The 21,614-nt window shown below is 37.4% G+C and overlaps 1 protein-coding gene across 4 annotated transcripts in view; it reads right to left on the bottom strand.

Moving 5' to 3' along the window:
- Positions 1-21,614, bottom strand: part of SDK1 (sidekick cell adhesion molecule 1) — a 419,203-nt gene that overhangs the window by 185,600 nt on the left and 211,989 nt on the right. The window lies entirely within an intron of this gene.

Here is a 21,614-nt window from a genome sequence, read left to right as displayed (position 1 = left end):
ACCTGCAAGCATTTGCTGCTTCTCTGATTTGAGAATCCCCAAGCATTATGTTTCTCCCCAGTGCCCAAACACACATACTACATCTTTCTGTTTAGAAACCACCCCGGCTTAATAGCCACACATTTGTTATGCTCTGCAGGGAGAAGTGCGATATATACTCAACAAGCTTCTGTAGTTTCAAAAATGCTAACCAAAACCCTACCAAATTAAATCTGTCCAGGATACAAGTTAGCATGTCAATTAGGAGCAAACTCTTTGCATCTGTGATGGGTAGGCGAGGGACCAGGGGAATGCCTGGGAAGGAACACTAGTTCTCAGAATTTCTAACAAAGATGACTTCACTCTAGGTAAACAAATAGCATCGAGACTACGGGTCTTGTTTCTTAAGCGCATTCGTGGAATAAAAATACCTTAGAAGCAGGAAAACAAAAGCTACCCTTCAGCTACCCCTTTTCTCTAATCTTTTACTTAACTTGTATACAATTACTTCAGTGTAGTTAGCTTCACACGGAACGAGGTGGAATTTTCATGGAAATTTCAGGCAGTCCAAGACCCTTCAGCATATCTGCTGAATGGCAGTGACTCATATGAAAAACACAAAATGATGACCTACACTTATCCACGGTCACCTAACAGAACCACATCCTGATTCTCATCCACAGTACTAGAGAAGAAATACACACACAGCTTGAAAGGTTACCTTTCCTTGCTGTTGCCAGACCTCAAACAACAGCTAGTTCAAAAACATTCTCTACCAAATGATAAAGTAACTCAAACAATGATAATCAATTTAAACTGGTACAAGAAAGAAGAATAGGTTCCTTCTGTCCCCCTTACCTCAGCCAAAGCCTTCAGGCAGTTTTCAGCCTAGTTTTCAGTGATGTTTTCTCACCTTTTATTCTTTCCATTCTCATATTTGCCTGGTGTATAGCCTGTATATGAACAACATGTTCAGAAGCATCATCTGTTAAAGCACACTCACCACAGGGGGCTATTTGCACTTTTTCATCTAGAACATCCTCTCACTATCTAAGGTAACTCTTCTCACCATTATGTTTATGAGAGGCTTCAAAGTTTGAACTAATGATAATCAGTACCATGAGATTTATCATCATCCTAAACACGAGAGATTTTCAGCAATGACGGGGAACCAACGTGACCAAGGCACCCGCAGCCCTCATGGTACATGCTGTACCAGATCACTTGGCCCCAATGGTACCAACATTGGAGCAAGGAAGAAGGTCAAGCAGCACATCTTTCCCCTTCCCCTAGCAAAGAGCTACAGCAGAGAACGGTCATTTTGTGTGGATCAGTGGATCCTGGAGAAGAAGCAGAGAAGAAAAGGAATTATGCTGGAATGTGAGACTTGGCTGAGGTTTGGGCTGAAACCTCCACGGCGCAATCTCAGCTTCCACAGTCAGATCAGACCAGCCGAGGTCAACACAGAAAAGACAGAGTGACCTCTTGCCCAAAAGGTTTAATATTAACATTGCTATCATGTGATACATTGTAACTTCATTATCATGGCATATTAAAATAGGCCATTTATCTGCATAATTTGGAGCTTGAACAGTGATCATTACCTTCTCAACATTCCTTAAAAACAATAAAAAAATTGCTTGCAAATCAAAATGCACATAGAAATTGTTCTTCCCTGATAATTTACACATATTTTGCAATTTCAACTTAGGGTGATGTGTGTAGGAAGAATAGGAGGGTGGAGGACAGAGATGGGTTTTATATCAACAATTCCCATTAACATTGATGGGAATTGCACCCATAAAAACTCTGGTCACTGATGCTTTTCTTTACTCATTAGGTAATTTCCAGCATTTTATTCTTCTGGTTTATGTTCTCTGCCCTATAATTTCCAATGTAGTGTTTAGGTTCTGCCAAAAAGCTTGTGTGCTAGCTGCCTCTTGCAAGTAAATAGCACTGTGATGAACTTCAAAACATCTATTTCTCCCATAATTGGTTGGTACCAGTCAATGCAGTCCAGCAACAGAAAAAATGAGGAAAATACATTGCAAAAAATTAGCCGATTCAAATACTTCCTGAAAATATAGGTATTCCACTACACATTTTCATTACCAGCAAAAAAACCTAAGGAAAGGGTATGATTCTACGTCATCAAAAATAGCTGTCCCCAGCTTGAAAACTAAGGGACTAAGATCTGTATGTATGCTATTGCTTTCTGGTAAGGGGAAATAAGGCAAGATCTGTCTTTTCTTCTCTCCCTCTAGCATAAAGTTGTTCAGTGATCTTGCAGACAGCACGCTGGATATGGTATTCACAGTTCACTTGAATGTCCGTAATAAAATATTTTGTCTACAATGAAATCTGTGAACACCATTTATTTTTTTTACATGATTTATGTATTTATTTTTAAAGATTTGACCCTCTGATTAACCATTTCTATAAGAATGCCTAGTGCACCATGTCATATGCCAGGGGTTACTGGATCAGGGAGAAAGGGACTGTTACTTCCAAAATACCAGATGTTTCTCAAGATGGGAACACAAAAATGCAAGGTAATACATTATATGTGCAAATTTCACTGGTCTTCCAGGATCGGTACACCTGGTCTTCAAGTAACTTACCCAGATCAAGTCACAATCACTGCTGATAATCATCCTTCAACAGGCCGATGTGGATCAATTTTGATCTGTTAAGTGCTTCTGCCTTACTTTATTATACCATTGTCCCCTAAAGATGACAGATACTGAGGCATTTTAATAGAAATTATTTGACACAGCTCTTAAAAATTCTATAAAATAATTATCCTTGTGTTGTATATAGGAGTCAATTTTGTTAAGCGAGAAGAGCATGGGACTGGGAATGACAAAATTTGATTTCTAACCTTGTTTCTGCCCCTGATTCTAAGTGATCTTAGGCTATCACTTCTATCTTTCTGTGCATCAGTTTCTTCATTTTTATATTGGAATTAATGACATGCACCTTGGTAAAGACTTTTGAGGAATACTGATGAAAAGCATTAGATATGAATCAGGCCTTATTATTAATAACAGTAAATTGCTTTGGGATCCTTGGATGATAAGTGCTATTTAAATTCAAAGAAAATATTAGTACTTTAATTGCTTCATCTTTCAGATCTACCCCAGTTTTACTTATACACCGACAGGTAAATTGAACTCAAATTCCTTCATAGCAGATATACAAAGTTATAAGTGTAAAAAAGGTACTAAAACCCTTATGTTATTACTGTTGCAGCTTCCAAGGCTTTAGAACATCTACTTTGTACTGCTGAAGATCTCACATGGCAAACATCCAAATTTTATACTGCTGTTGGGATATTCAGTATTAATGCAATCTTCTCTGCAAATGCTGAAATCCCCAAATTCCATCAATAGTCAAACTTCAAACCTTCCATTTATGCAACGTTTTATCAAAGTCATTACAATTGTGATGAAACTGCTATTGTTTTGAAATGATACACTGAACAAAATGTCATTATCAAGTAGTTTCACTGAGTGAGTGGAGAACAGAAACATAGTCTATTAATGTATCGCCATTGATTTATTCACTAATGTGCTCTATATTTTCATCCACAAAAGCCTTTGTAAAATCCAGTGTCTATTAGTGCAATTATCCAACGTAACTACTCTGCAGGCCACAGCTCATTATGTTTCTTTTTTTGCTTTTAGTGCTGAATGCTGCCAATAACATCTGGGCTACAGGAGAGCAGACTTCAATCAGCATGTGACGACAATAAGAGAACAAGCACAACGCTGGCTTTGGTCTGCTCTGAATGGGAGTTTCACCCACCGTCTTCATAACAAACTGCAGAGAAAACAACTGTAAACTGATATTATCTTCTCAGCGGTATCCAGTGTTCAAGAAAGAGGCAACAGGCACAAACTGAAATGCAATAACTTCTGTTTAAGCATAAGAATTTTTATTTTTTTTTACTGAAAGGGTGATCAAACAGTGCAAAAGGTTGCCCTGAGATGTTGAGGACTCTCCATTCTTGGAGATGCTCAAAACCCAACTGGACGCGGTCCTGAGCAATCTGCTGTAGCAGGGGGTGGGACTCCAGAGGAGCCTTCCAGCCTCATCCGTCCTGTGATTCTATGATTATTAATTCCTCTCAGATCACCAGGCTGTTGATGTGTGATCTATATTCACTACTGGAAATTAAAGAGAGCAGCTGCAAACACTTAGAAACCTGACTGGTTATAAGAATACTTCCCCTTATAAAACACTGCAGAGAAAACTTTATTTTTCCTCTTTACACATCCTCCACCTGAGTGAAGTAAAGCAGAAACATGGCTCTTTTTAGCCATCCTAATTCTGACAAGACAGCAATGACAGACTTAAGTACTAATCAGTTTGCATCAGAAATTTTCAGGCCAAATGCAGAGTGCTGTATCACGCACGCAGTTTAATACAGCCAGAACCAAAATTTTTCTTACTTCAGAAATGTCTCTTTTCCTCAAAATTATCTAGCCAGAGACTGTTGCCTTACTACAGTGTTCCCTTCCAGGAACATTATTTCCTCATTATAACCCAGATTCCAGGTTGAAAATGAGAAGAGGAAAACTCACGGGTTGCCTGAGTCTCTATTAATTATTGAAGAATCCCTGCCTGCCCCAGTGCCATGTTCAGACAGCTTGTCTTCGCACTTCTGAGAAGCAATGAGAACTCCATGGGAAAACAGTAACACATTTTTGTTTTGTTTAATAACAAAACAAATCAATTAGATTAGCAATGATGGCCTTGGCCCCTGGCACTTCTGAGGAACTTCTGGGGAATTAACAAGCGACCAGCACTTATGGCCTAAAGCAAAACTCCTCCAGGAGGCAGGTAGCTAAATGAGTAGCCTAATTTTCAGTAGTATTTGCTTCCCAATGGGGAAGAAAGTGAGAATAACTAAACAGAGGAATTCGGATAAAAAACTTTTTTTTCCCCATCAAACAATAATAATTAAGCCCCTTCTTGTAATTTATCAAAATTGTGACAGCAGACTAAGCAGCTGTCATTGCTGTTCAGTGTAACTTCTGCATTTCAATGGAAATGATTTTGGAGTTCAGGACTTGTACATTTTTTATAGTTTAAGGTGCTGCTACAACAAAACCAGCAAATCAAATAAAGCTAGCATGCTGTTTGGGGCTTGAACTATATGCCCTGTACAAGATCTTAAGTATAGCAAATATCCATTTCATTTCCAAAACAAAGTTAAAAAAACATGCATATGTGGAAAAAAGAATAATGATTTCCAGTATCTAATTTCCCATACAAAAGGATATGGACAATGAGAAATACATTATTTAAAAAACAAAAGGGCTATGTTCCAGCCATAGTCAGGCACTACAAAGATTTCGGCTACTTTTATAATTGGGTTAATTTAAAACACTATCTACTTACAAAACATTGCATGCAAAATGTATTGCGCAGAATAACTACCATTTGTTTTGGTCACATCAAAATATCACTCAAAAAACCTTTTTTTTTTTTTTTTGGCTGTGATCCTGTAAAGCACCATCTTCTCCCTGAGACAAAAAAAATTATGTTGTAGAATACGTAATTCATCTTGCCCCTGGATAAAATGACCGCTATGAAACAACCCCCAAACTTCTGCCACAGAGATGAAACAATGTACGTTATCACAAGAAAAATCTAAGTTCCTTGACAGCACTTTATCTAAACCCAGTGGTTAAAGCCCAAATAATAGTATCTTGAATAATGATTTTTCTTCATCATCCTAGGAGCCAAATTATGCAATATTATAAATCTAGGATTCCCAGAAAGAAAAGGTTTGTCACCTATACCTTGAAAGCTTGTCCTTTAAAGACCTAATTAAGTATCTCAGCAATTGCTAAGCTAATCAGTCTGCCCAGGTACTGCAACTGGCAGGACGATGCCACGATAGACACAACTCTCATGCGATAGCACTAAACATAGCAGAACTGCACAATAAAAACCTTTTTCCTTTGAATTCTTGGCTTTTACTGGATTAAGTGAAAATCTTAACATGGATTTTTTCCTGTTCTACTTTAGTGTGTGTTTGCATTTTTTAAGTTGCATTTAATATTTTTCTGTAAAAAGTTAGCAATGAGAGACTGGCAGGCTGAGGATCTGTATGAAATGGAGTATACAGTAGTGTTTTCTTTTTGGTTTTTTTTTGTTTTGTTTTTTTGTTTGTCTTTTTTAAACTCCCACTGGCTTTAAATAGGAGGCTTCATGGTTTGGATGCTGTGGATTGCAACATAAAAAAAAAACAAAGCAAAAAGTTAGCAATTCCTAGCAGATGCTTCTAGAAGAAAGGGTTTGTTTTGTAGAAGGCAAAAGTGTTAATATCCTTTGCGCATTTCTTAACTTTTAGATGTTATCAACCATGAATGTGAGAAGCAAGAATACAGAATAATCTCATAGGACTAACTGAAATGTTTGCTATAGGGACAAAACCGAAAACTCCCCAACGCTTTTTTCTCCAAACGCAAATACAGCTGATAACATTTTCTCACGAGATGAGCCCACTATTAACATCAACTTTTGTATGAGTGTCAGCTCTGCCTTTTTAGCACTTTTAGATTTCAGTCTCAGTGACAGACATATCTTTCACTGTTTCTAAACTTGAAAGCATTGCAGAATTAAGTTAAATGTGATAGTAAGCAGCATCATTTACAGCATTACAGCATCGCCTTTTTAAGGTGTTCAGAATGTCAGCTTTCAGTAAACAGCTAAAAAGCTTTTTCACCTTAGTTCAGAAACAGAAAAAAATACTTTTGAAGTGTTTGGGGTTTGGTTTGGTTTTTTTTTGTTTGGTTTTTTTTTTTTTTGAGAACTAAAATTGTGGCAGATTGAAGTCACACCAGAAAAATATATTCCGGGGTCCAGTAGCCTCTCTTCACTTTGTGCATCTGTCTGGCATGTCAAGACCTAATAAGAACAGAGATATGTTTTCACCATTACTCGGTACAATCCTTCTGCCCTCCTGTTCACCTACTGATCCCCAGAAACGGCCTCTCTGTTGCTATTGTACAAGCCCTGGCTGATTGGTGGCACTCTCTCTCGCCCAGCATTTTCCAAAATAGCCTTTGTCTGCCGTGGCCATCCTGCTGCCCTAACCAGCTGTTAGAAAATGATCAAAATGGGCCAATTATTACTCCAACCAAGAAATATTCTTCCACCAGGAATAAGAAATCACATACATATCACCAGCCCCAAAGTACGCAAGGAAAATTACATTCATTAAAAATCTTTTCATAATGACATCCTTACTATCAAAAGGCTCAGAGATGATTGACCTTGGCGTCCAGGATTAAGCCAGCATTATTTTTCTTGATTACCAGCAGCAGAATAGTGGGGAAATTACAAAGCCATTGAGAGGATTAATACAGCCCTGATCTCTCTCTCCTGGCTCTTTATCTCAAGCGATTAAAGTTCTCTAGAAAAAAAAAAATAGTCATGTAGCATACGCCTGCTGCCATGGAGAGATACAGTATCAGCTCCATGCATCAGCTCCCCATGACAGCCAGGGCAAAGGTTAATTATGCATTCTGTATATAGTTTTAATCACTTTAATCAGATCACCGCTCTGCTCCATCTCAGGCTATAACTTTCTAAAAGCAAGAGAAGCACTTCAAGCATGGCAATGTTTGTTTTAAACAAGGGGAGGGGGAGGAAGAGGAGGAAACACGCTACATTAACCACAAACAAAAAAGACAGTGCAAAACCTATTGACCAAACAAGAAGACTAAGCCCGATCATTTGTGTGAACAGAGGCAGAATGGCACAGAGCGGTCAAACAGAGGACGTAAGGTCCTTTTCCAATTTAGATATATACCCAGATAGCTTTCTGAGACTCTGGAACAAAGCACGTTCTCAACACACAGTCTTCATGCTTCTCTCCACCTTCATTTCTGTTTTCAGAGCCTTACTCCAGCAAAGGCAAAGAAAAACAAGTGGAATAATTGCACAGTAACAGGAAAAGCCACGTTAAAAGAGACGGAACTAACTGGTTGGAAATCACAGGAGTCATAGCTCTCTACTCTGACATGGGAACAAAGGACCGCTCCTTTTAAAACTTCTGCTGTGATTATTATAAGCTCTATTCAGTGTTTTGCGCTTACATCTTACACAGACAAATCTCTCATTTATGGGCATTTGGTTTGAGAAGAAAGAGTTGAATAGGGCTCTGGTTTTTTTTAATTAAGGAATATTGGCCCTCAGGATGAAGGGAGGAAGTGCCATCCTTGGAATGAAGTGGGAGACAGAAGTCTGCCTTTGTTCCCTTCAGAGCATACAGAGACATTGTTATATTCTATTTAAATATTTTCAAAATGGGTGGCATGAGGAGAGCGTTCAGGCTTCTCACCAGAAGCCAATGTTTATTACAACATTAAAAAACACCAAACATGGATGGGTTCTAACTTTTAACAATATGATCTCCAAGCCAAACTTATCCTCATTACAAGGCTCTTTCACATCACCAGACATCCTTTTAATACGAGGCCACATTTTCCCTGCCAGATACAGTTTTTAGGGTACTTTACTTTTATGTCAGAAAGCAGAACACCAGCAATATCATTCAGCCCCAAATAAGCTCCTTTTTGCAAAACCATCCAAAATATTTGACAATTCTTGTGGACTCAAGGCTTCTGCAGTGTTTTATCGAGCAAGGAGAACCCTTAAAATTAATTTATTTCCCTTTACTTCATAGCAGCCCATCAATTCTTCTCTATATAACATTTTGGATATACCTGGCTATTAACAGGGGACTTTAAAAGTGTGTAAAGATAATTTATTAATTTTATTTTTAAATCCAGCCATCTGGAACTATGAATATATTTAGCAAATTACATAAGACCAATATTTAACAAAATCCTCCAGGGCTACCCAGAGGAGAACGCCATCATCCAATAAACCAACTCATCCTTAATCCTAAGGCTGTCATATTCTGTTGGTCCTCACTTTTTCCCAGGTGCATGAACAAGGCCACATTTGAATTCCTTTTATTTCTGCTTTTTCTTCATAATCAAGAACCTATGTATTTTATGTTGTAAAATCCAAGCAAACAACAAAAAATTCATGTTTTGGGGGTCAGGAAACAGGAAGGAGGAAGGAGACACACCAGAGAAGTTTTCCTATGCCTATTTCTAAAGGCAGTTCCAGATCTCTGACCTCAAACCTTCATAGAACTATCTAGCTCTGGAAGTGGTCTCTACCTCTTCCTGTGCACAGATGGAGAATGACTTTTTTCTAACAGTTACTGAGCATCCAGGTACCAAAGGTAGCATAAAGACAAACCATGTCTTCTCACTGTCTGACGAAGTTTGAAATGGATGCCAAGAAGAGTAGATAGCCTTTTAGCAGCACCTATTTTTCTGTGGAAGAAGTTGTCACAGTTACGAGGCACGAAGTTCTGGTCAGTTTTAGAATAGAGTTCTTCTTCACCTGTATATGTCTGAAGCCAAACACCTCAACCAACTGGAAGTGAAAGACTTAAAAATTACTTTTCTGACATTAGTTGACAAACCAAAACATTTGACTTTCCAAAAAAACCTGTATGGTGAGAGCACTGGTCATGTCCATTGTATGGTGGAGTCTCTCTCTGGGGGGAAGAAGCTGGGGGAGCTGAGAAAGACAACAGGATAATTCCAGGGTTCTGTCAAAACTGGAGTTAATAAGGGCAGGGTCAATTCCAAATGTCACCATCTCTTTATGTAACAAGCACTATTGCAGTTCTAAGATAAAAATGCTCCCAGCTCAAAGATTTTGCAAGTTGATATTATCGCTATCAGAAAAACCACTTTAGAGCTCAGCAAGTAATGAAACACCTTTCAAAAGCAACTTAAGAAGAGGGGAGGTAATAGCAGGGAAACGACTTTGCTTCTTAGGAAAGATGCTGCTTTCAATAAATAAAACAAATGGCAAAACAAAACAAACCCTACTGCACAGAGAATGACCTTTAAGTGAGTTTAACCTTAGTTCAGTGTAAAGGAAATTAAAGTCTGTGGTACTGATGCAGACATAGTCAAAAGCATCTTGTGCTGGCAGCAAAAATTCCCATTGCTGCTTTTCTTCTGACCTTTTGCATCTAGTAGGAGAAGAGAGGAAAGAGAAGGAAGACTATCTGGATTTCCTGTAGACAAGATGTCTGCTAACATACATCATGACCCAGCTGGTAAATAAAGAAACCTTGCGATAGTCATGGTAAGCGAAAACCTGTCTTGCTAATACTATTTCACTAGGTCAGGTAGTAACTCTGCATATACTCCCCATTCTCAATAATCTGCTCATTGTCTCCGGGGGAAATCAGATTTAACATTTATTTGCCCTTCAGTTACTAGAGGAGCAGACTGACTGCAGACTGTCCTTTTTCCCAAGTCATTAGAAAAGCAGCCTTTCTAAGCTTGTTTCCCTAAGAAACTTGCTCTTCAATTTCTTGATATGACATTTGTCCAAAATGCTCTGTCCATCAACCCAGGAAACTAGCTCTGGCAGAAGATAAGACCCCTACCTCCCACCTGTTCGTCACCTATTGCAATTTACTCTCTTCCTCGAAATATGTGCTCTAGGCATTTTCTGGTCTCACGCAAATGTCTTCTCCTTCCACAATTCAGTCTGTGTGAAACGCTATCATGGCCAATCTACTCAGAGAGATCCTTTCCAGTAATGATTTCAGAATCCTATGAGAAAATGATAGTTATGAGGAGGAAGAGGAATTTTTGTAATGTTTTCAAGGTAGTTGTGATCAGTAAGAATTCCAGGTCAACAACCCAAACAAACACAATAGATACATCCCTAGAGAAACTGAATTTTTTTTTTTTTTTAATAAGATTCCTCAGCCACTGTATTTCCTATATTAAGAACCTGCGTGGAAGACTGCTCGAATAACATGAACTACCTTACTCACAGAAGAATTCCACTGCAACATATTTATTCGAATGGTGCAACACCTAGCAGGGACTTTGGATGACACTAAAATAAGAATGTTACTACAGCCACAGAACCACTGACTCTCTTCTCACAGTAACTCCACAATACCTTCATAATACTTCACGATACTGTTGACAAACTCGTGGCGATACCCACGCCGCTCAAGTGGTCTGAGAACAAAGCACATCTGTATTGTAGATGCCCAACTGGGTTACAGTCTGAAACTTGCTCTGTCCTTCAAATACATCAAGAAATCTCTGCCCAGTTAGACCTCAGGGTGCACAGTAAGTGGAAACACAACTTGTCAAGAGCACTTAAAGCCTCAGATGAGTTTAAATAATTTAAACAATCTTGTACATTCCTGCAGATAAGAGTATACCTTTGTTTTTTACTCTGTGATTTGTGTTAGTCTCCTAATCACAAAAGTTATCTTTGTGAGACGTGTTTATGTAAGCCTAGAGATGTCTGTGGCCTGATCTTCACATGTGCAGTACTCTGCACAGCATTCCACAAATGCAACAAATTCCCAGTTTTAAACAAGTGCTCTGTTAGATTTTGTGAAGCTGTGCAAGGAAACCCGACACTGATCATTATCTGCCCTGCTGCTCTCTGTAAGCTTATATAGCTAGAATAAAGCAAGTTGTCATTTCTTCTCTGTACAGAAATATCTGACTCTTCAGAATATCACACTCTTGAGAAGTAATTTTCCCACCTTCCTGACCTGCACTGGGCTGGCTTTGGCAACCCGCACATCTCCAAAGACTTCCCCTTGCAAAAATGTACTTATTCACCTAGCTAGACTAGGTAACAAAGGCAAATAACTTAAGTACAGATATTTCTTGCCTCAGAAGAGGAAGGTGGTGTTCATGGAGGATCCTGCCAGAAGCAAGATAAACCAGCAACTCTAGGTAGCATACAGTACTGAATTAAGAGAGTATTAACACTAAGGGTCCTTAGGGAGCATCATATATTTCTCTCAAACATACCTATCATTATGGATTTTCTTAATTTAAAAATGAAATGCAGCAGACAACACCAGTAATAATTACCTTTATGATAATGCCATAACCCATTTTATTGCTCTGAAAGTCAAATATATTTATTAAATCTGCATAAATTACAATACTATTAAACTCTAATTTACGTGATACTGTGTAAATGAGAGACTGGTTGGGCCTTTATACTAGTGTGTTCTGGCAGATAGGATGTAATTCATATTTGTACAGTGACTGTACTTTTAGTTTATTTCATAACAACATAACTTACATTTCAAAACATACTAAGCCATTAATCAAGTATCACCAACACTATAAAATCAGCCTTCTGTAAAGTAAATGTGGATGAGGCAGCCTTATTTCTTGCTGATCAAATAAAGTTCAGTTTTCTTAAGGAGACAGTTTCAATCTCACTTGACTGAAAACTTTGTTCAACAGTATTTAATAAACCCAGTAGTACCAAGAGACACACACACTATGTAGAAATGATACCATTTATAGAAGCAAGTTATATGGTACATTTTCCAAAATCAGTGATTGGTGACAGGCTTGTTTACTGCTCATTAATAAAAAAGAGAGCTATCACTCCTGCTGGATACTACAAAGGTTTCTTGTTTACTTTTCCTTCCAGTTACGGTAATTGACCTGTAAGTCACCAGAGTTCTGGGCATTTATTCTGAACTTTGCACAGAATGCAGCAACAATCCTTCAGCGTGGCAGCCAAATACGTCAGGATTAACATTCTGCTAAATATTCAAACACTAGCGTTGTAAGCTGGGGGTTTATGAGAGGTTTTATGCAATTTGTGGATTCTGATCAGATCTGGGGCGATATAAAGGGTAAGTAAAGGTCTGTCACAAATCTCTCTGCTAAGCTGAAAATAAAAATCCTACCAGACCTAAAAGTCTGGCTTGAGAAAGACTTATGTAATAAGTTTGGGATATTTCTACAGGCTCTTCTCACTTGAAATCAAGCAAAATACCAATAACTTAAAGTAATACCACTTGGTAGCAGGAAGACACCACCACAGGATGATTAGACCATTAGTTTGATCGCACAGAGATGCTTTTCCCTCTCTGCTTTCTAGAAAGGTTGTCATCATATGGGAACTTAAACTGTTAATTCCTTGCTTCTAGAAAGTCCAAGATTTTTTTGTGTGTGATCACTAGATATAAGTGCCCAATACATGCTTGGACAAGTAACTCTAAATGAGTCTCTGCCTTGAAAATCCAGACTCATTTTAAGCACAGGGAGGAAAAATACTTCCAGTACCAGATCTTGCACAGTACACTACAGAGCTGTCAGGCAACAGTCTCCAAAGCTCAATATACAGTACTTGTATGACAGTTGTTAACTACAAACCTCTTCCAAAACTGTCCTAGCAAACGTCTACATTGTACCCTGCAAACCCTTGGCAATTCAGTAGCTGCCTCAAATCGTTTTTCAAAGCAGATTTCTCCTTTTACATAGCAATGGAATAAACACAAACTCTTCTAATTCAGTAATCAGGACAGATAATTACATCCTCTTAATTGTTTTCTTTTTCCAGCTTAGGTTCATGTTGATGGGAGATGGTAAAATTAGTCCACGAGCCATCTGAAGTTTGCCGCTTGCTGATTAAAGCCTTAATTGATTCAGAATGTTTTACAAATCAATCTCTGAATTACTTCAGGATCATGGTGGCATATTGTAAAAAAGAATTCACACATACACTCCCCTTGTGAATGAGAATCACATTCCCATAAATCCTTAACTGCATAAACAACTTGGTTATGTTGTTTTCAAAATTGACTGTTTGGTAAAATCATAGCAAAACGGCAAAATGAAAACTACTTACAATAGTAACCTGCTGTGACTTACAGAGAATTCTTATTCTTTCCTAAGCTTACTTTGTAATTTCTGAATGGATTACATGTGATACATTCTCGAAAAAATAATAAAAAAAATAATAATGTAACCGTCCCCATCTTCTGCAAAGCTCATAAAACTGTGATCTACAACCTGATGGAAGCAATGCATTCAAAGCCATATGTGTTGCTGTGATTCAGCACACACCTTCCCTCAGTCAGGATCCGCACTTTTCATTGAGATCTTATATTACCTATCACGCAGTTTTGGTGAGCTTTGCACATTTCCAGAGACTGCTCCCCAGGATTCCTTTCTGAAATGGATTTTAAAGTTCCCACGGTGATCAAGGGTGAAAAGGAGAGATATCTTACATTGTTCCTGAGGCCTTATCAAAAGGAACAACGCTGCCTCTGAAGGCAAGCCCCCTCCTTCCATATTGCTGAATTTGCAGAGGACAGAGTAGAGTATGAGACAACTTTGATGCAAGCCTCTCTTCCTTTTCAATTGATTGTTCAGTTCAGCTCACCTTTACCTCATTCCAACCACAAGCCCACTACAATTAAGGATATAGAGACCACTTAAACCACACCGCTGTACCTTTCAAAAAGAAAAAAAGGAGGGGGGGGGGCTTCTGTAATATATTTCAAAAGCTGATGGATTTCACAAAATGTCCTATTCTTTACAACACACACAGTCTACAATAACTGTATCCCCCCGCCCTCTTTTTTTTTCTTTTTAATAGCTATATCTGGAAAACATAATAGGACGCTAAAATGAGCTAAACTGCAGAACCATTTGATTACAGGCCAGTGTTTTTCCAGAGACCATTTCTTCTGGAGACAGAAGGGTCATCAGCACATATAGGTTTGCTGGTTTGCTGTTTGCACTCATTCACAAAACTTTCTATAAATCATATAGCTTATGCTGCACCATGAAGGTTAAATTTACTTTTGAACTTTGTTATTAAAAGATATGACTGGCAAACTTTGACATCAAAAATATTACTTAGGTAAATAATATTCACTTCTGATGAATATTTAAAAACTACCACCCAGTGACAAACACAGTATCTTCAGTATTAACACAGAAACGAGTTTTGTACTTCCCATTCCACTGGTATACTGTGTTATGAGGCATATGTAAATACCGTATTGAGATACTAAGTAGTCATCAAGGTTGCTCGTGACATTGTGAAGCGAACTGAAATGACATACCTGATTCACACAAAACTAAAACAGGATAATTGACCTGTTAAAACCCAGTCTTTTAAAGACTGCAATAAAGTTCTGTCAGCTGCCTTCATAAACCTATACTTTAAACACACATTCTCCTTTTCCAGAAAATAGCTTTATTGCTTTCAAAATAGCAAAATATAGCTCTGAAAAGAAGTTGCCTTAAAGAAACAGTGTTTGCAAAGGCTTGCAGGAAAACAGCTTGGTTGTTATTCACAGTAAATTCATAATTTGTATGTTTTTAAGTTTCACAACTCGGAAATATTTTGACAAAATTAAAAACACCTCCTCTGGTATGTGCAGTGAAAGAATGAACCAAGAAAAACACTATCTACCTGCACCTGCTAGCCATAAACTCCAGATAAACAGTGTTATTTCATCCTTCTCCTTTGTGAGCACATATGCTATAGCATCTCATACTGCCACACTAATTAGAGGTCTGTCACTTCTTCCATTACAAACACCTTGGAAAACATTTGTAACAATCTTGTAAGAAAAATTTATCTGTGAATTTTTAAAATTACACTGCTTTTTCCATCTTCAAACCATGAAGAAAAGCCCTCGTCAAGTAGCCCAGCTGACTATTTCTGTGGCAGGGGTAGTGGCAAGGTATTGACACCATTACAAGCTACAACAAAAATGCATAACTGTCCCAAACTCGTTTTTTCAAAATAAAATCTGCATTATACTCAAGATAGGAATTCAGCAGTTACTATTAAGTCCAAAAAGGTCTGCCAGATTCCATAATATTTCTGCTCATTAGCCTGTGAAGTGCAAATTGCCCTCTTCATCAACGAACACACCAGATCTGTCAGCCACTATTTCATCAAAGGCAGTCTCCTCTCCTCATCACATCTAATGCAAGTCTTTGTTTGCTGACGACATGGCCAATAGTACTAGTTTTCAAATGATCCCAGGCCCTCAAAGTTGCAACACACCATAACAATCACATAAAAAAAATTATTCTACATCCTTTCCAAAAAGCAAAGCGGCAACTGATAATCCAAATTCTATCAAGATGCTTTCAATTTTAAACAGTCTGCCACATTTACTATGCTTATATTTCATACAAGACGCTTCTTGAAGAGTTAAAACTTACGTGTTGTCTTGAGGGTGGAAAAACATTGCCATATTCTAATTTACTGTGCCTTTCAACAGGAAAAATCCGCCTCTTTTTTTTTTTTAATTCCTCATAACTTCTTGGGTATTGTCTCTTTGCATTACAAGGTGGAACTTGTCTTTCCACAGTTAAAGAAAAGTGCCGAGCATCTGTTTAGACCACCTATCCCTTAAGAACACACCTGCTGCATTGACTAACAGTGAACCGATAATGTTTGAGTATTTTTTTAGAATCGCTTTTTAAAACACTTGCATGGTACAAATGTTTTCATCAAGGTGGCCATAGACCAGTTCCTAAGCCAATATGGCTAGAAATAAGTGTTAATGCAGTGGAATAAGCAGAATTCTCTTTCAAATTTACCAAGGGAATACCCATAAGTGAAATAATATTAATTTAGATGAAGAATCAATGTGCAACAAAACCACTAACGTAACAATGACCACAAAATTCAGGCAAGCAGAAATATTTTCTGAAAGGGAAAAAGCTCCTCAAATGATTAAACAAATTATTCCCGTCACACCAAAGGTAATAAACAATAATTGCAAAATACATTTATATAAATCTTCACAATAAATCCCATGGTGTTTTACAGTTTAAGAGAAGATTAGATAGGTCATCATGAAGTTTGAGATCAATACAATAATAATATGTTGAAGTATAAGCAACCATACAAAATTCTTCTATTCAAAAGCATGAAATTAGTCCAAAAGTGATGACTCTATAATCACACTATGCACAAGAAAACAATCCCTCAGGCTCTAAGTTCACAAGCTATTTAGACATATGTGAAAGCTCTCTGCACTTGTATTAAAATACACATGTAAGTAAGCGCAGGTCAAAACGAAGACATTTATTTTTTGGTTTTCTCTACCTTTATCTTTGTTTGCATCTCAAGTTTCCACTCTAAATTACGGAACAAAATGAACCTTAGATTTTTCAACTAAAAAAAAAAAAAATCCCACATAGCCTTTGCTTTGTGAGATAAAGATCACCAAATGAATTTAAGTCACTCCGCAGTAATTCTTGGCCTCGTTCCAGGGTGATGTGGAAAGGAACATTTGTCATAATCACTTACAACTGGAAAAGAACAGGAAAAGATCACTGTTAATGACACAGCATCGCATGACATAGGGGACTTTGCAGACCTATCACTGCTCAACGATGACAGCGATGGACCTGGGATAACATTCTATATAAAAGAGGAGCGAGATGCAGCAAGTACTCTGCACAGAGGGATTTACAGCCTAAAAAAGGCAGGTATTTAGTTCCACCTCCTTCAATACAATCGGTCCACATGAATTATTTTGCTTCTTGGGGTTTTTTGGTCGGGTGGTTGATTGACTGGGGGGGGTTGGATGAGCATAGCATGCCTGCGAGATCCTCTTTGTATGCAATTATCCTCAGCATATTCACTTTTCAGTTTCACAGGCCTTTTTAGCTAGCTTTTACAGACTTGATTTAATATTCATAATCACCTTGAAAAGGCCATCTGCAATTTTAATCACTCACTACCAATTACTTTCTTTAACAGCTATGACAGTATCACTCACAGCGATCTGATAAATCCACAAGGATAGCTGAAGGCAGCACGGGGTGTGCAGTTTCTTTCCCAGCATTTGCAGAAGATACAACATTGCTGGCTTTTTAAGCCTTCACTGTCTTTCCTAAGTCAGGTTTATGAGCACATGGCTTTGCAGAGTGGATCGAAATATAGCCAACACGGAGTAAGTAAGAAAGATTTTCTTTTTATCCCTCCTTAGTACTTAAGGAACATGTGGGGAATAAAAAAAAAAAATAAAAAAAAAAAAAAAAGAGAGACCACCAGGCACAACTTCTCTTGTCTTTCCTTCTTCAGGCAACACACTGTCCACTGCGGTATTTTCCCTACACACAACAGCAGTAAGCTACTTGTTCTCTGCTTGTAAACATTTAACCACAAACACAGCTGGCCAAAAATTTAATAACAATTTTGCACAAACAGGGCCTTAGAGACTAGGACATGTGTGCACCTTCCTGGCTGCTGTGTTCCTTTGTTTTATCACAGAAAGCTTACAGTCCTTTAAAGACACACTATTTAACGATGATGTTCTCCCAGATTATGGGAGCTGTAACTTTGTTCACACATTCCATAGCTAAAATGATGTATCCACCGTAAAAAAGCAGAATTTTGGATTATAGATTATTTTTAAGGGCCTTGAAAGTGTAGGCAATAGTCTGCACATGAAAAGAAATCGGCATTTCTATCACCTTACAGCACAATATGTGGGGGGGTGGAAATCAGAACTTGGATTACTCTGATGTCTACCCACTCCCTAGATACAAATGAGAATATGTGAAACTGAGTAGTACAAAACCGAAGGATAACAAACATCCTGGATCGGCAATTTACAGCTCCCACGGTACAACCAAGTGGACAAGAAATCGATGCAGCTTTTATGTACATCAGGTGAAGCAACCCGGGTTACAGTCGAGTCTGAATTTCTCTTCCTATTACAAATGGGGTAGGACGGTCCAATTATTCTACATTACTTTAAAATTCATAGCAAGTCCTTACTAAAAATCTAAAAAAGTTTCCAATACTAAGCTTTTTTTGTTAAAATTTGGAGAAAAAATTGGTTAGCTGATTTATAAAAAACCAAACCTAGTTGGACAGCTTATAAATGAGTAACTTTCATCTTGTCTACTGAACAAAACAACAGTAACAATCAAATTAAATACCTTACTTATCATAACATGTCTATACAAAGAACAATATTTAAAGTTTTATAGATGACCTTGAATCTTGCATGTCCTAACTCTCCAATGCTTAGGTTGCAGTTGTAAACCCTGTTTTTCCATTTTTGTTCATACACAGGCTACTGTCTGCACTTTTGGAATTACTTAGACAAATCACATCTATCTGGCAGAACGATGACACAGACATGTGAGGAGTTTCTATCCTTATTCAGTTTTCCTGTTCTGTGGTGTATATTGAGAAGAAATTAAAAGCACCTTTAATATGAAGAGCCTTAAAAATGATAACCCTCAAGCAACCATATGTTTGTGAAAGCTCAAGATGAAAATTAGTTTTTGTAAATATGCTAGGGGTAGGGGGGGGAGTTCTGCCACGCAGACCTTTAGCATATGTAATATAATCTTTAGGATATATTTAGGCTTTTGCAGTAACTGAGTAAGTGCAAAAGTTATTCTATTAAACATCTGTTTTGAGGATATTTATTATTCCTTATCTATACTGTTTATAAGACATTTCAAGCTTGCCTAATACAATGACAGTTTAAAGAACACCATCAAACAGTTCCTAAATTACTTGTTTTCTGAATTGAAGAGGGAGTCCTACTCCTAGATACAAAAAACCCTACTGCTGCAAGTTTATCCAGTTCATAAGAAATAAGATGCTCCTTGCTATTTTCCTAAGCAAGAGCTTTGTATCTTTTTACCCTCTTGTTCACAGACCACCCAGGACAACCTGTCTCATTACAGAACAGTATAAAGCTATCACAGATATATATTACATGGATGTTTTTCTCTAAATGTGATTTTTTTTTTCCTTAAAATAGCATGTTTAAGCTAAAGCTCACTTCAGTAAGTTACATATTCTTACTTTTTTTTTTTTCTTGGTAAAAAGCACCTTTAGTAGGGTTTACCAACTTTAAATAAATGAAAATTATACTTTAAATACATCCAACCGTGTAAAGATGGGAAACAAAGCAAAAGATTTCAAGTCAGCTACTTAGAATACTCTAGGAGTATGGCACAGCAGAACGGGACTCATAAGAGATCAAAAGGTAATGCTCAAAAGGGGTAAATTGATATGTGAGTCTCCAGTAGCTATTCCCTTTAAAGCTTCAGAATCATGATACTTACATAAACTGAAATGCAAAGCCCTTTACAAATGCCTACAAATCGCTATACTTCTGTCTCCTCTTTTAGAAAGTGCATTGTATCTTGGGTGTACACGATAACAAAGAAATAAACAGTTCTAGGGAAAAGATTGCTTGCCAGTCCTACAGTCCTGGGAAGTGGCCAACATTGGATGTTGCTTGACTTAAATCTTCTGAGTTTTATGATTTCTATTACTGTTATCATATTATTTATCCACTTACTAGATATTAATTTTCATATTATCAGTACATATTAAAAAGTATTTCAAAAATCCCAAAGTACTAAAACTTAAAACTACTGACAGCTACTACTACTCTCACACCAACAATTAGAACTAATCATGAGTACAAAGTATTTAAACAAGAGTAAGAAAATTAGTTCACTTCTCACTGCAATGAAATAGAAGAGAGAAACCAAATAGAAATATTTTCATGGTAGAATGTGGTTAAGTTGGAATTGGACTATACTATCAATTTTACCATTTTTGCTCATGAAAGACAATTCAGTCTTGAGTAACCAGCATCATCTTTTTATGTCTGATCAAAACAATGGTTATTTCAGCAGCTTCCTTTCATCTTATTTCACACTAGAGTATTAGTACAAGACAGACTGAAGAAAAACACCAATCAAAAATGATACTTTCTTGGTAAATTCTGCAGCATTATTTAAAAAAATTTTAGGTGAATCAGTGAGACCGAAAAGTCTGCCTGTTGAACTAGCAATACTTTTCTGTCCAGAAAAGTTTTCTGGCATTTCTCTTATGTTGGTCTTCCAACAAATCATCACAGTTTGTTCAAGATGGCATTTTCCTGGATGGCATGTATAATTGATGTATGTCACATTTTATAAAATGATTGCAAGGTAAATTCAATTTTCTCTTTTCCTTCTTTGTGTCCTCTAAGAAACTCTTATCTCCACATATCAATTACAGAGCAGTGACAGAGATAGGATACAAATCACTCCGATGAATGTAATAGCAAAAGTGATTAGAGATAGGGAGAGATTAATTGCATGTGTCAGATATAAATAAAAGGTTTAGGAGACAACCCAGGATTTTGAGAGAGCGTGTGTGTATTCCAGATCTCTTACAGACACAAACCCCCAAACCTTATAAACAGACAAGCGTAACAAGAAGCTATGTTAAAATAATAAGTTAAGATTACAGAAACTTTAGCATTTGCCATTTTTTTAGAGCAGCATGCATAATGTATGTACATATGCCGAAGGAACATATGCTCAACTCGGGTGCATTTCCCTAGCTTCACCAGCTAGTGATGAGTCCCCATAACAACAGGGTTGTATTGTTGCATTTGGGAGAAAAGGAAGGAACTATTCTTTCCATAAAACATGGATTTAAAGCTTTATTACATTTGTTGATGCAATACGATGAAAATTAAGTGCCAGATATTTAAATATGTTTTATGCTGATTTTGGCTGTTTAAGTTCTCTTCAATAGTAAGATTGAAAAAAATCTTACAGTAAGTTTTCCATTGCAAAAAACTACTAGCAGAGGAGACACTAGTTTCCTGCAACAGAGGCTGCAGCAGATGGAAAAGTGCACCATGTGTGGCAATAGGTATCATCAAAAATAGTCCAGAGGAAGAAGAAATTGGAGACCAACCAATATTTCTGCTA

The sequence above is a fragment of the Haliaeetus albicilla genome, chromosome 22 (genome assembly GCF_947461875.1).
Source record: "Haliaeetus albicilla chromosome 22, bHalAlb1.1, whole genome shotgun sequence".
NCBI lineage: Eukaryota > Metazoa > Chordata > Aves > Accipitriformes > Accipitridae > Haliaeetus > Haliaeetus albicilla.
The sequence above is the reverse complement of the archived record's forward strand: the minus strand, read 5'-3'. Positions and strand labels throughout refer to the sequence as shown.